Raw genomic sequence first — 14594 nt, forward strand, 5'->3', positions numbered from 1 at the left:
TAATAAAGCTACTCTCAGTGCGGACGAAGCTACTCTCTGTGTGGATGAAGTCACTCTCAGTGCGGATGAAGTGCCTATTTCAGAGGAGGGCACTGATGTGCCGATGGTGCAAGAGGCATCTGGATTGCAGCCTAGGGCTGTAAGGCTTCCCATTGGTAGTGCTGGACTCTGGGTTGATCATTGTGCAGCCGGTGTTGCCTGCCTTTAGTAGTGTTGCATGTTGTAGATTGAATTGTGATTTTTTTGCCCATATAGTTTTTTCAGTTGTTTATGGATAATGTATTTTTGGCTGAGATTGTTTAGCAGACTAATTTGTATGTTGTCAACAAAAAGAGAGAAGTAATCTCTCCAGCACAAGGCTGTACTTTAAAGTCAACAAAAAGAGAGAATGCCCCCCTGGTAAACCACTGGAAAGAAAAGAAACACAATGAGACAGAGATAAAATGGATAATATTGGAAAAAATCAAAGAACAAACAAGAATGGGCAATAGCTTGAAAAGACATAAACAACAAGAACAGTGGTACATAATAAAATATGATACCATTAAAAAGGGTTTGAACACTAGAGAAGACTGGGACTTTCTGATTTAAGAAACATGTATGCATAGCATAATATTATCATACATGGAATCGCCCATGACATTACGATCCCTGTATCTTTAGACAGCCCACAATGTTGTGTAACCCTATGTTGTGCTTAAATCCTTTAACATGAGGGACTATAGCAAGATAGGTCAGTAATGAAAAATTATAAAAATCAAAAATGTATTAGGGTAAGGAGTAAGATTATATTAATACCTAGGACCCACCATGCAATTCAAATCATAGAGATATGAATTATGGCAGGATATCTGGAGTAATGAAATTAATATGCATCTGTGGACATATATATGGACTAATAAAATCAAGATGAAACTGTGGAGATATGTCCACGTTGAAACATCCGGAGATGCTCAAAATATTGCCTGATACAATGTCTGCTAAACTCATGAATGATAAATACCTAATTTCAATTATGCCCAAGTAAGACAACTTGTGGAAATAAAAATGGATAGATACGATTAGGTAGTCCAAATAGAAATATGCTAAAATTTTATAATTACTCTCATATGGTATTAGCCCTTAAATAATGTATAAATAAATGTAATAGGAAGGCTTATACGCATGCGTGGCTTATGCCTGACATGGTACCCGCAAATCAAAAAACGAAAATTAATATCAATATAATGTTGGGGATTTAATCAATCAAAAGAAGGTAGGCGCTGAAGAGAATGATATACTCTGAAACGATATCCTTCTAAATCATGCCCCTGTATCTTTTTCGTTCAATATCAGATTACGTCTAACACGAAAAACACCACTTAGTGATGGCGCCCACTCGCAAGGTGGTAGGGTAACGCCTCGACGCGCGTCCTAATTTGCAGAGAAGAGCACATAACTGGACGTACCCGTGGCTGCCCATGGCTCTAAGATAGCAAAGGTAAGCGGGAGGGATTAAAACCCCGTCTTAGCGAGGGATCGCTTTTATCCTATACCGTGCCTATCTTAAATGTAATACTATGCAAGGACTGTAGAACGAACATGATAATTTAGATGTATAGAGAGGGGGGCTTTAGATGCCTGAGTATTCTAACTCTGCAGGAATGAGATCATGTAGGAGTGGTCCTTATGCCTAAGTAGTTCAAAGAGGGGCTATAGCAAAAAGCGAGTCTAAATATACTGACTAAAAAGACAGAAAAACATGTAACAACAAATAGGTCTCCTAGAATAGACACCTAGAATAGGGTTGAAATACATATTATCTTGTGTAGGAATACCGCAGTGCGAGGCAAAATAAATAGCTAATTAGACGAACCTGAAATAGGGCAAAACAAACACATGGAAAGGGCAACAATCTGTAATTTACTTTCCCCGCAGATCTATCGGAGCATCTACAATCCACTACCCGTTATCAAGAGGCGAGTGGAAGCTAAACAAAAGAAAGACAACCACGGGGAAGGGAACACCCTATGTATCTTAAGGTAGGTACACGACTGAGCCAATAGCTAGGGCATATGGAAACCTGAAAATCTGAAAATCTCTACAAAGATGTATATTTGTATTATTCCTTATAGGGGTTATATGTATACAACTGAACAAGATAATAATCAGAAGTCCCATATCCGGAGGGCAATTTCCGACACTTAAGGGCGAGTGAACATCCCTATCGGTAATATACATTAAATATTTTTGTGCTATAATTGTGAATAGATATTTATGTTTGAAAACTTAGAAACGGGAAGTCTGTGATCCAGTAATACATATTCCTGTATACTTTATCACCAGACTCTTCGCAATATCCACCGACAGACCGAGTCTACAGTCCAGTTGGGTGAGGAAACTGTCAAAATCTCAATAGAAGAGATTCAGATCCCTATCGCAAGGTCAGTAACTCTGAGCGAGTGGTATGACTGAGTAAATAGATCTGGTCATCAACTATGTTATAACGGAGGGAGTAGCAATCTAGCCAAAGACTAAATCATGAGGGGAAATCTCTGTAATTAATTGTGTAACATCAGAATATACAATGTCTCTCTGAATGCAGATATGTCCGTAACGCATGCGTACAATCTTATGCTTAGGATTGACATTACCCTAGATAAGAAAATGACATTGAACCACAAAAGTTACCATATATTGATTGATCCTTTTCTAATACACAGGAAGGATATATGTTATAACCCCAAACGATTCTGAACTGTCCTGAGGAAGGTGTGACCATATCCAAGGGCCGACACACCGAAACGCGTCAACGCTTTTTGTCTTATAGAATTCAAGCCCAGGAAATTCTCGATACGTGGCATATTGCAATACGGGAAACCTATTTGAAGTATTGTAAGGGCTGGTGAATCTCAAAATCCGTAACAAAAAGAGGTGTTGTTTTAGAGTAGGGGTTGCGTTTCTTTTTATCTCATCGTAGAAAGTATTTGTCATTCCTTTGTCTTCCTTAATAATGTTTTCTACGATTTTGATAGGATTATGTTGACACTTTAGAATTTGTATTCTCTTTCTCTGCTTGATCACTGTATAAAAATCAATGTTTTAACATTCTTTTTAATTTATTGTACAATATGAAATGTTTTTATTTTACATGTATTATGGAATGTTATGTTATGTTATGTTATCTGTATCTTTTATAGCGCTCGGCTACTCCAAGGAGTGTCCCGGCGCTTTTATTTTTAACCTGTAACAGAGAACACAACAGGGCAAATGAAAAAGAGACCAGAAATCAAAAGAAAGAGCATATCTAGAGAGCAAAAAGCCAAGTTTTAAGGCCCTTCCTAAAAGCTAACAGGTTGGAGGTGCTACGCAGTGACACGGGCAGAGTGTTCCATAGCTGTGGTGCCAGCAGCCTGAAAGACCGGCCCCCAATGTGTGCCCTTTTTACCCGAGGAACCGCGGCAAGGAACAAAGACTCGGATCTCAGGGATCGGGCAGGATGGTAGAAGGCTAGCCTCTTTTGAAGATATTTCGCTCCAGAAGCGTGAAGAGCCTTGTGAGCCAAGGTCAAAGCCTTAAAAACTATCCGCTTCCGGATAGGCAGCCAATGAAGTGACTGCAGGAGGACAGAGGTTCTGGCTCGCCCGTAGAGGCCAAAGATGGCCCGTGCTGCCGAGTTCTGGACCACCTGCAGCCGTTGCAAGAGATACTCCGGCAGGCCGAGATAAAGGACATTGGAATAGTCCAATCTCGAGCCAATTAGGGCCTGAACCGTGATCTTCCTATGATCTTCCGGGAGCAGAGGAAGAAACTTGCGGAGCATCCTAAGGAGGCCAAAGCATGTACCCGTTAAGCCCAGGATCTGTGATCTCAAAGTCAGGCCGTTATCGATCTTGACCCCCAGATTCTTGGCTAGCTGGAAAGAGCCTGCTGGAGGAAACATGTTGACAGGCCACCATTCCTGCCAATCTGGATCAGACGGACAACCGAAGAAGAGTACCTCAGATTTATCTGAGTTGCACTTGAGGCTGTTAAGCTGGAACCAGTTAAAAACAGCCCCAAGGCACCCGCGGATACTCTCTCCGTCAAAATCTGCTCCCTTCCCACACGTAAAGAGGAGCTGGGTATCATCAGCGTAGGATACGATCTGGGCCCCAAAAGACTCCGCCAGTGCCGCCAGAGGGGTCCTAAAGATGTTGAAGAGAGTCGGGCTCAACACTGAGCCCTGCGGGACTCCGACTCCCAATGGCGGCATCATGGCAGAGCAAGGGGAGGCCCAGACCGTTTGTCGGCGGCCAGCCAAAAAAGATCTAAACCAGCTGAGCACCGTCCCCCTCAGACCGATGTCATAAAGTCTGGCGAGGAGACCCTCATGGGGGACGGTGTCAAATGCCGCCGACAAATCAAGAATCACAAGCATAGCTTTGCCTCCTGAATCCAGTACCTCCTTGATTGCCTCCGACACTTCCAAAAGCGCCGTTTCGGTGCTTAAGTTGGTCCGGAAGCCGGATTGGGTGGAATGCAGCAAATTGTGGGATTCTAGAAAATTGGAGAGCACAGTGTGCACATGCTTCTCCAAGATCTTAGCAAAAGCAGGCAGGAGAGAGATGGGCCTGTAGTTGGCGAGAATCTCAGGATCTAAACTAGGCTTCTTGAGTAGAGAAATGATCATCGCCTGCTTCCAAGCCTGCGGGACCACCCCCACACCCAAGGAAAATTGATTTTGTAATGAAATTTTGTATCTATATGTTTTTTAATAAAAAGACTGTGAACGGTATAAACTAGTTTGTGACCAGTGACTTAAATATTACCTGTAGTATTAAGTGTGAGTGAGATAACTTCCCGTAAAATCATCCTTTCCAGGGATAGTTCTTTGACTTTTCATAATTTGTATGTTGAACAGTATTTGAGGGACAACAGTGCCAGACTTAGGCCCCGCTCTAGAGCTACCCAGGGAACTCCCACAAATCTGGATGAGATAAAGTAGTTTTTGGGTTTGACTTTTTTGATGGGCTTGATAAGAAAGCTGTCCCTGGCCTCATATTGGTCCACCAGTCCCTTGATGGCAACGGCCATTGCCACGAGATCACCCTGACTGTGACCATCTTTTTGAGATTTGGCCTGCTCTTGATAACTTTGTAGATCGATTTTCAGAGATCTATACTCCAGGCAAAGAAATATCTATTAATGAGTCTTTGGTCCTGTTCAAGGGCTGTTTGTTTTTTAGGCAGTACATTCCTTGCAAGGGGGCACATTATGGAATTAGGTTGTATATTTTATCTGAGTAGGGCAGGATATGTCTTTAAGTTCCGGGTGTCCACTGGTAAGGATCTCACTATTGACACCCCTGGTTGTCCATCCACTTTAGGAGTTTCAGAGAAAAATGTGTGGAAACTAGCTAGAGGACTGTTTAACAGAGGTCACCATGTGTACCTTGATAACTTCTACACTGCTGTGCCATTGTTTAAGGAATTGTTAAAAGTGGACACTTGTGGCACAATCCGCTCTAACCGTAAAGGTTACCCAAACGAGCTTGTTTGCAAAAAGCTTCAGAGGGGACAGTGCAGTGCTTTCCGTAGTGAGGAACTGCTAGCTGTGACATTTGTGGACAGGAGGGATGTGGCGTTGCTGACTACCATCCATGATGAGAGTACTTCACCTGTGACTGTTTGGGGTCAGGTTGCTGAAGTGCGCAAACCTGTGTGCATTGTAGACTACAATAAGCACATGAGTGGTGTTGATAGAGTAGATCAGAGGTTGGAACCTTACACTGCTGTTCGTAAGGCTTACATTTGGTATTAGAAGTTGGCCATCCATCTCTTCAATTTAGCAACTTTTAATGATTTTGTTGTGTTCAAGGAATTTTGTTCAGTTTCAGGAGTCTGTGATAGGCAGCCTTGTTGTTGTGGAACAGGCAAGTGTTCCTAGAGTTGGAGTGGTGGAGGATGTGGCTAGATTAAAAGAGCGCCACTTTCCCGATTTAATTCCTTCCACGCCCAAAAAAAGCAATCCCTGTAAGAGATGTAGAGTCTGTTTGCGAAGAGGTATGCGGAAGGAGAGTCCTATGCACTCTGTTGATTGTCCTTCTAATCCTGGGCTGTCTGTGCCCACATTTTTCAGATTGTATCACACCCGAAATAGGTTTTGGGAGCAACCATGAGTCTACTAGTGTAGTGACTGGTCTGTATGGTTTTATATAGTTGTTGTTCAGTCTCACTGTTGGCATTAGAATGATGTCTTTAGTTACTGCTGTTGTTTTTGTAGTTATAGTTTTGTATCTAGTTGCAATTTGTTAGTGTTTTTATTCTTGTTAAAAAAAAATTGATGACGGTGTGCGTGGACTGGCGCTTGACTGACTGTGTGCGTGGACTGACGCTTGGCTGACAGTGTGCGTGGACTGGCACTTGGCTGCTTGTGTGCATGGACTGGTGCTTGGCTGGCGGTGTGCGTGGGCTGGTGCTTGGCTGGCGGTGTGCGTGGTCTGGCGCTTGGCTGGCGGTGTGCTTGGACTGGCGCTTGGCTGGTGGTATGCTTGTGCTGGTTCGTGGCTGGCAGTATGCGTTGGCTGGTGCTTGGTTGCCGGTATGCATGGGCTGGTGCTTGGCTGGCAGCATGCATGGACTGGTGCTTGGCTGGCAGTGTGTGTGGACTGGTGCTTGGCTGGCGGTAAGTGGACTGGTGCTTGGCTGGCAGTGTGCATGGACAGGTGCTTGGCTGGTGGTGTGCATGGACTGGTGCTTGGCTGGCGGTACGCGTGGGCTGGCGCTTGGCTGGCGGTGTGCGTGGACTGGCGCTTGGCTGGCGGTGTGCGCAGTCTGGTGCTTGGCTGGCGGTGTGTGTGGGCTGGTGCTATGCATGGGCTGGTGGCGTGCGTGGACTGGCGCCTGGCTGGCAGTGTTCGTGGACTGGTGCTTGGCTGGCGGTGAGTGGACTGGCGCTTGCCTGGCGGTGTGCGTGGACATGAGCTTGGCTGGCGGTGTGCATAGACTGGCGCTTGGCTGGCAGTGCGCGTGGAATGGTGCTTGGCTGGCGGTGAGTGGGCTGGCGCTTGGCTGGCAGTGTGTGTGCGCTTGGGTGGTGGTGTGCGTGGACTGGTGCTTGGCTGGCGGTGTGCGTGGATGGGCGCTTGGCTGGTGGTGTGTGAGTAGTGACTTGCTGCGGGTCACTACACACACTGCTAGCCAAACGCCACTCCATGCAATCCGTGAGCTGGTGTGGTTGCTGTGTCAGGAATGTGGGCGTGTGAAAGTGATGGGCCCTTGAATGGCGCTGTCTGCTGGTGTGAGTAGTGTAATGTGCTGGGCCCGCTGCTGGCGGTGTGAATCGTTTTGTATATGTCACACGTATGAAAGGTGTATGAATGGCCTGTAAAGCGGTTGGTGCCTTGTCGTTGCTTTACAGCTCACAAGCTGTGATTCAATGGTTCAGTTTCTCGCCATTTCAATTATTAACAGTGCATTTCATTTTTGTGAAATCTCTGGTTACTACAACTGTATATACTGAACCATTACTCACTCTTGTGCCAAATCCAACCAGTACGTCTATGTGCTTGAAGAATAGGTGGTTGTGAAGAAATATTTGCCTTTTCTGTGTTTCTCAAGCAGGGTGTACCTTGTCCCTTTTTGTGAATATTGTAATGTGTTGGTTTCGTGCCTGGTGGTGTGAATGGTCTCGTGTGTATCACGTATGAAAGGTGTGTGAATGGCCTGTAAAGTGGTTATTGCCTTGCCGTGTCTTTACAGGTCACGAGCTGCGAGTCACTGGTTCGTTTTTTTTGTCCTTTTCATTATATACAGTGCATTTCATTTTTGTGAAATCTCTTGTTAATAACATTTTATATACTGGCGCTCGTGCCAAATCCAACCAGTATCTGTGTGTGCTTGAAGAGTAGATGGCTGTCCAGTAATCTTTGCCTTTTTAGTCTCTCTGCCAAGGTGTACATTCCATCTAAGAATAACCTACAGTACAAACTGTAGATATTGCTGTAAACTAAACATCCATGGGAGTACATGGTGATGTCTCTCTTTTGGATACCAACACTTTATCTTGCCCACAATGCTCTGCAAACCTCAAAATGTCAGTCACATTTTCCTTGCATTAGTGTGCCAAAATGTTTACGCTGCAGAAAGAAATAACAAATTTACTACCCCCGCCTTTCTACAAGTATCCCACTCGTATGGGAGGTCCAAGTACATGTGACAGGCAAGGACCCACAATGTAGTGAGGCGACATCAAAATTGCCTATCATAAAACAACCTGGGTTTGCAAGGGGAGGGTCACCTGGGTTTTTGGCCCTGTGCTCGGCGGCCATCTAGGGAAACCTACCAACCCCATACATTTCTGAAAACTAGACCCAGGGAGGTATGGCTTGCATGGATTCCTCAACGTTTCCTTTCCCAGAATCCCCTTCAAACCTCAAATTCCGATAAAAATGGTGCCTCACTGATGTGGGAGGCCCAAGTACACGCAACAGACAAGGGCACAAAACGTATTGAGGCAACATCAAAATTGCCTATCACAAAATGTTTTGTGCCCTTGCCTGTCGCGGGTACTTGGGCCTCCCACACGAGTGAGGCACCATTTTTATCGAGAGACCCAAGGGAACGCTGGGTGGTAAGAAATTTGTGTCAGCCTGGTGATGCCAGAACTTTCCAACACAAAAATGTGTGACAAAAGTGATATTTTTTTCAGCTAAATTTGAGGTTTGTAGAGGATTCTGGGTAAGAAAACGTTGGGCAATCCACACAAGTCATACCTCCCTGAAATTCCCTGGGTGTCTAGTTGTCAGAAATGTGTGGGTTTGGTAGGTGTCCCTAGATGGCCGCTGAGCACGGGGCCAAAAACCCTTGTGATCCTCCTTGCAAAGCAGGTAGTTTTGAGATAGGCAATTTTTAGGTCGCCTCACTACGTTTTGGGCCCTTGTCTGCCGTGTGTACTTGGGCCTTCCGCACAAGTGAGGCACCATTTTTATTGAGAGACCTGGGGGAACGCTGGGTGGGTGGAAATTTGTGTCAGCCCAGTGATGCCACAACTTTCCAATACAAAAATGTGTGAAAAAAGTAAATTTGAAGTTTGCAGGGGATTCTGGGTACGGAAACGTTGGGGTATCCACACAAGCCATACCTCCCTGGGATCCCCCGGGTGTCTACTTTTCAAACATATACAATGCGATGAGCAGGTAAAGGACAGGCGCTCAACAAGATTAAGCCAACAGTAAGTTTTCCTTTGTAAGAGATTTCTGCTACAAAGCAAAGAAAAGGAAGGTCACCTTTCTTCCTTACTCTCGTCAACACGGGTACGTGGCGAGTTGTTCTGTTTATAAAAAAGAAAGAAAAGTACATAGAGTTCTTAAGTATCAACCTGCTACACTTAGTATTCAAAATGAATCGCATAACGAACCGGGCAGCTTACCTCCAATGCACAGCGAGTACGCCAACTGGGAACACATTCAGCAGCAAGCGTTCAGCACGGGCGCCATTTTATTTGTACGCGTGTAAAAGTTGCGGAATAGGTCGCCATCTTGTAATGGGTACATTTCTCCTTATCTATATATATATGGAGAATTACTTTCTTCCCAACACTCTATTATCACTAGTATCTATACCAGAATTATGTTTACCGTAGTTAAATACTGACAACACGTACAGCATGGAGTAAAGGTCAAAATCCTAAATATATGCAACCTCAAATGCCCGCGTATGTAACGAAAACCTCTAGTTGTCAATTTCAAGATTGGTATGATTATCGTATACACAAAACATGGATATTATATCAGTGCAGTTATTGTTCGAATCCCGTTAAGACAATTAATAATATTACAAGCGTCCAAATAATTATAACCGGACTTCCTAAGGGAGTATTCGAACCCTGGTCAAAAAAGTAATCTCTTGATGCTCCAATCTATCGTGCCACCGCTGCAGTTTGTAGCCCTAATGTGAAAATGTCATATAGAAGGTACTGATCAGTACATAAATACCACAAATACTAGTGTTATAATACCACATGAACTATGGGATGCCCACCCACGTTCCAGAGTTATAACCTCGAGTATACCTGGAAATCTCAATGAAACGCATACATATTTCTTGAGTTTGTTGGGGGGAGAAGGAAAGTTAGTGGCAAGTCGGGGGTGCCGATGTCGGGCAAAATAGACAAGAACATTTTACAATCAAATGCACTGGTAATTCATCACTCTTCAATACGTTCACTACATGGTGTTGTTATACATTACACATATTGATACTATCTCATTTCTCAAAAACAGAGGATTAGAAGAAGTCTCTTTCTATCTGTGACATCATCCGTCACTCAGCAAAAAACACGCCCCCGATTCCGAAAATTTCGGAGGTTTGCGGCCGCCATTTTTTTTCTTGTTTTCAGTCTTTTCCCTTTACGCTAACATCCCTTTTTCCTGCAGGAACAGGCTTCATATTGTTTGTTGACCTATCACATTTCCACACTGCCAGGGAGGGTAAAGCGGGTTTCCTCTGTGCTATTAATATTACGTTTTCTGGCAGGGGAGAAAGGAGCTCGGGGCCCGCAGCTTTGAGGAACATGGACGAATCCTCTCAAATGTGTAATATTAAGGCGCTGCACATCTGCAATGTCTCTGTTTCATTCTGAGCCTGAATGTTTGTTGCTGGCTTATCTGCTTCCATTTGATTTTACACTTGTTCTAGAATTTAGTATCTTTTAAAATACATCGTGGCACCCTTGTCTTCAGACCGCGCGTGGTATGCTCCCAGTGCACGCACCCTAGTGTGTCCGAAATCTTGGTATTGCTCTTGCAGCTGCAGGAGAGAGTGTCTCGAGCCCGGTTTGTGCGTAAGCGGGGGGCTTGAGGCTGAGCCGGGAGTCTCCGGGGCCGCCTGTGGCTCGCCGCCTTCCCACAGTTTCACAGCACAAAAGATGTATGGCTTCCGGGCTGCTGTGTAGCTGAGGGTGTGACAGGAGGTTCGGGCCAATCCTTCACTCATCGCAGCCATGTCAACTCCTGGGTCTGGCGAGAGAAACCCGAGGCGTGCCTGTAAGTACAACTTTGTATTCACTCCTATCCAGTAACACCGGTAATTACTAATGGGGGCATGACAGGTTCTGACGTGTGTGGGGAAGCAAAACAAACTCCTCTGAAGGACTGACGTTACAACTGTTTGCAAAGGGCGTAGCTTTTAATAGTGAGGCGGGAGGAGTGGCACCGGAACCAAGCAGACCGCGGGCCCACTTTACTCCCTATTAGTGGCTGGATTTTACAATCAACCCAGTGGATGGAGGGTTGGGCTGGGTTACTTCTCACTTGCTACGCCACTGCCTTTTTGAGTGTCCGCTGCACAGTGGGAGGAAGTGTGCTGTCACAGGGGTTCGCGCTTGTTCTTGTACATTGTTAATACGGTAATAATGCGCATCACAATGGGGTGTAATGAATGAAGAGGAAACAGCTAAAGCAGAGCAGAGGAAAGTGGGAGGCTTAACGTGGATTTGTTGCTTTGTTCTGTTGTGCTGTAAGCTGTCAGGCTGTGCTTTCTTCCCTGCCCCCTGGCTGTGCTTGCTTCCCTGCCCCCTTGCTGTGCTTGCTCCCCTGTCTGTGCTTGCTTCCCTGCCCCCTGGCTGTGCTTGCTTTCCTGCCCCCTGGCTGTGCTTGTTTTCCTGCCCCCTGGCTGTGCTTGCTCCCCTGCCCCCTAGCTGTGCTTGCTCCCCTGCCCCCTATTTGTGCTTGCTCCCCTGCCCCCTGGCGGTGCTTGCTCCCCTGCTCCCTGGCTGTGCCTGCTCCCCTGCCCACTGGTTCCCCTGCCCCCTCGTTGTGTTTGCTTCCCTGCACCCTTGCTGTGCTTGCTTCCCTGCACCCTCGCTGTGCTTGCTTCCCTGCCCCCTCGCTGTCCTTGCTTCCCTGCCCCCTTGCTGTGCTTGCTTCCCTGCCCCCCTGGCTGTGCTTGCTACCCTGCCCCTGGCTGTGCTTGCTAACCCTGTCCCCTGGCTGTGCTTGCTCCCCTGTCCCCTGACTGTGCTTGCTCCCCTGCCCCCTCGCTGTGCTTGCTTCCCTGCCCCCTCACTGTGCTTGCTCTCCTGTGTGTGTATGTGGCTCTGTGTGTCTATGTGGCTCTGGGTGTGTATGTGGCTCTGGGTGTGTATGTGGCTCTGGGTGTGTGTGTGGCTCTGAGTGTGTGTGGGGCTTTGGGTGTGTGTGGGGCTCTGTGTGTAGGGCTCTGTGTGTGTGGGGGGCTCTGTGTGTGTGTGTGGGGGGCTCTGTGTGTGGGGGGGGGCTCTGTGTGTGTGTGTGGCTGTGTGTGTGTGTGTGTGGGTGTGTGTGTGTGTGTGGCTCTGTGTGGGTGGCTCTGTATGTGTGTGTGGGTAGCTTTGTGTGTGTGGTTCTGTGTGGGTGTAAATACAATTGGTCATGCATTTGCGAGCGATTAGGCTATTGGCATTACAAATGATAATGCCATTTATTTAGCGATTAAGCTATTGGCAATGTAAATGACAATGCCATTTATTTATGATTTAAAAAAAAAAAGTCATGAGCAATGCCAATAGCTCTACCTTTAATAATGCTGAGACTATTGCATTGTAAATGCTTGTTCATTGTGAAATTATGGTGTGTCCATGTTGCGTTTTGCGCCATTTCATGTCGCTGGCACTTGGTCTAACCATGCAAGTGAAGTACCATTTTTCTTTGAAGACTTTTGGGAACGCGGGGTGGGTGGAAATTTGCAGATCCATGCATATTCCAGAACTTTGCACCACAGAAATGTGTGGAAAATGTTTTTTTTTTAATGTTTTACCTTTGCAAGGGATTCTGGGTAAGAGAACCTGGTGGGAGCCAGTCAAGTCACACCATCATGAATTTCCCTGGGTGTCTAGTTTTAAAAATGCATAGGTTTGCTAGTTTTCCCTATGTGCTGGCACATCTAGGGTTCAAAAACTACAGCTAGGCACTTTGCCGAAAAAGGGTCATTTTTCATTGTGAAATTGTGGTGTGTCCATGTTAAGTTTTGCGCCGTTTCATGTCGCAGGCACTTGGCCTACCCATGCAAGTGAGGTACCATTTTTCACGGACAACTTTGGGGAATGCAGGGAGGGTAAACATTTGTGGATCCATGCATATTCCAGCACTTTCGACCATAGAAATGTGTGGAAAATGTGTTTTTTGAGAATTTGTTATGTTTGCAAGGGATTCTGGGTAACAGAACCTGTTGGGAGCCAGTCAAGTCACCCCATCCTGGATTCCCCTGGGTGTCTAGGTTTTAAAAATGTATAGGTTTGCTAGGTTTCTCTGTGTGCCGGCAGAGCTACGGTTAAAAAACTACAGCTAGGCACCTTGCCAAAAAAGGGTCATTTTTCACTGTGAATTTGTGGTGTGTCCATGTTGCGTTTTGCGCCGTTTCATTTTGCGGGCACTAGGCCTAACCATACAAGTGAGGTACCATTTTTCTTGGAAGATTTTGGGGAACGCTGGGTGTATGGAAATTCGTACCTCCACGCAGATTCCAGAACCTTCCCCCACAGGAATGTGAGAGAAAATGTTTTTTTTTAAAAATCTTTAGGTTTGCAAGGGATTCTGGGCAAAAGAACCTGGTGGGAGCCAGTCAAGTCACCCAATGATGGATTTCTCTGGGTGTCTAGTCTTCAAAAATGTATAGGTTTGCTAGGTTTCCTTAGGTGCCAGCAGAGCTAGGGTTAAAAAACTACAGCTAGGCACTTTGCCAAAAATGGGTAAATTTTCACTGTGAAATTGTGGTGTGTCCACCTTGCGTTTTGCGCCGTTTCCTGTCGCGGGCACTAGGCCTTCCCATGCAAGTGAGGTACCATTTTTATTGAGAGACTTAGGGTAATTCAGATTTGTAAAGCAACTGTTATTGCCTATTGACTTTCAATGCATTTCTGCCTTCCAAATGAAAGACAATATGTAAAAAAGAAGTCATTTTGAAAAATGCCCGATAATTCTCATGGTAGTATGAGTATTCCCAATTTCGGAAATATGCAAATATATACTGTTTCTAAACTCTATATTTTGTTCCCATTTCAGAAATACTTAGGTGGCTTTCATACTGATTTTCCATGTATACATTTTCCCAGAATAATTGTTATATACCCGGTACATAATAAAAAAACATTGCAAGTCGCTGCTCATTTTTTGGCTCTGGGTTCGTCGGGTTCTTGGTGAACGTACAAGTCCTATATATGCCCACAACCAGTAAGGTCCCACAGATGTAACAGTATATTGATTTTAAGGAGCTGTCATACTTAGTAGAAGTTACAGGTGAAAACGTTAACACAAAAGGATGTTTTTTTCAACTAATTTTCAATTTTTCCTATATTTAACTGTTAGTATCTATAACAAAAACTTGAAAAATCTACACAAATGACCCCTTACTGAATTCAGAATTATGTCTACTTTACTAAAATGTATAGCTTTCCAGGATCCATTATTGCTTTCATACCCATTTCTACCATTAACTGGAAGGAGATTGAAAGCACACAAAATAGCAAAAATAGGCTATGTCCCAGAAAAATGCTAAAACTGTGTAAATTATGTTCGTTTTCTGACAAAAGTCTGTAATTCCCTAAAAGCTAGGAAAATCATGATTTCAGCCCCACAAACCCTTTTTTGACACTATTTG

This window comes from Lissotriton vulgaris, unplaced genomic scaffold (assembly GCF_964263255.1).
Source record: "Lissotriton vulgaris unplaced genomic scaffold, aLisVul1.2 SCAFFOLD_736, whole genome shotgun sequence".
Taxonomy (NCBI): Eukaryota; Metazoa; Chordata; class Amphibia; order Caudata; family Salamandridae; genus Lissotriton; species Lissotriton vulgaris.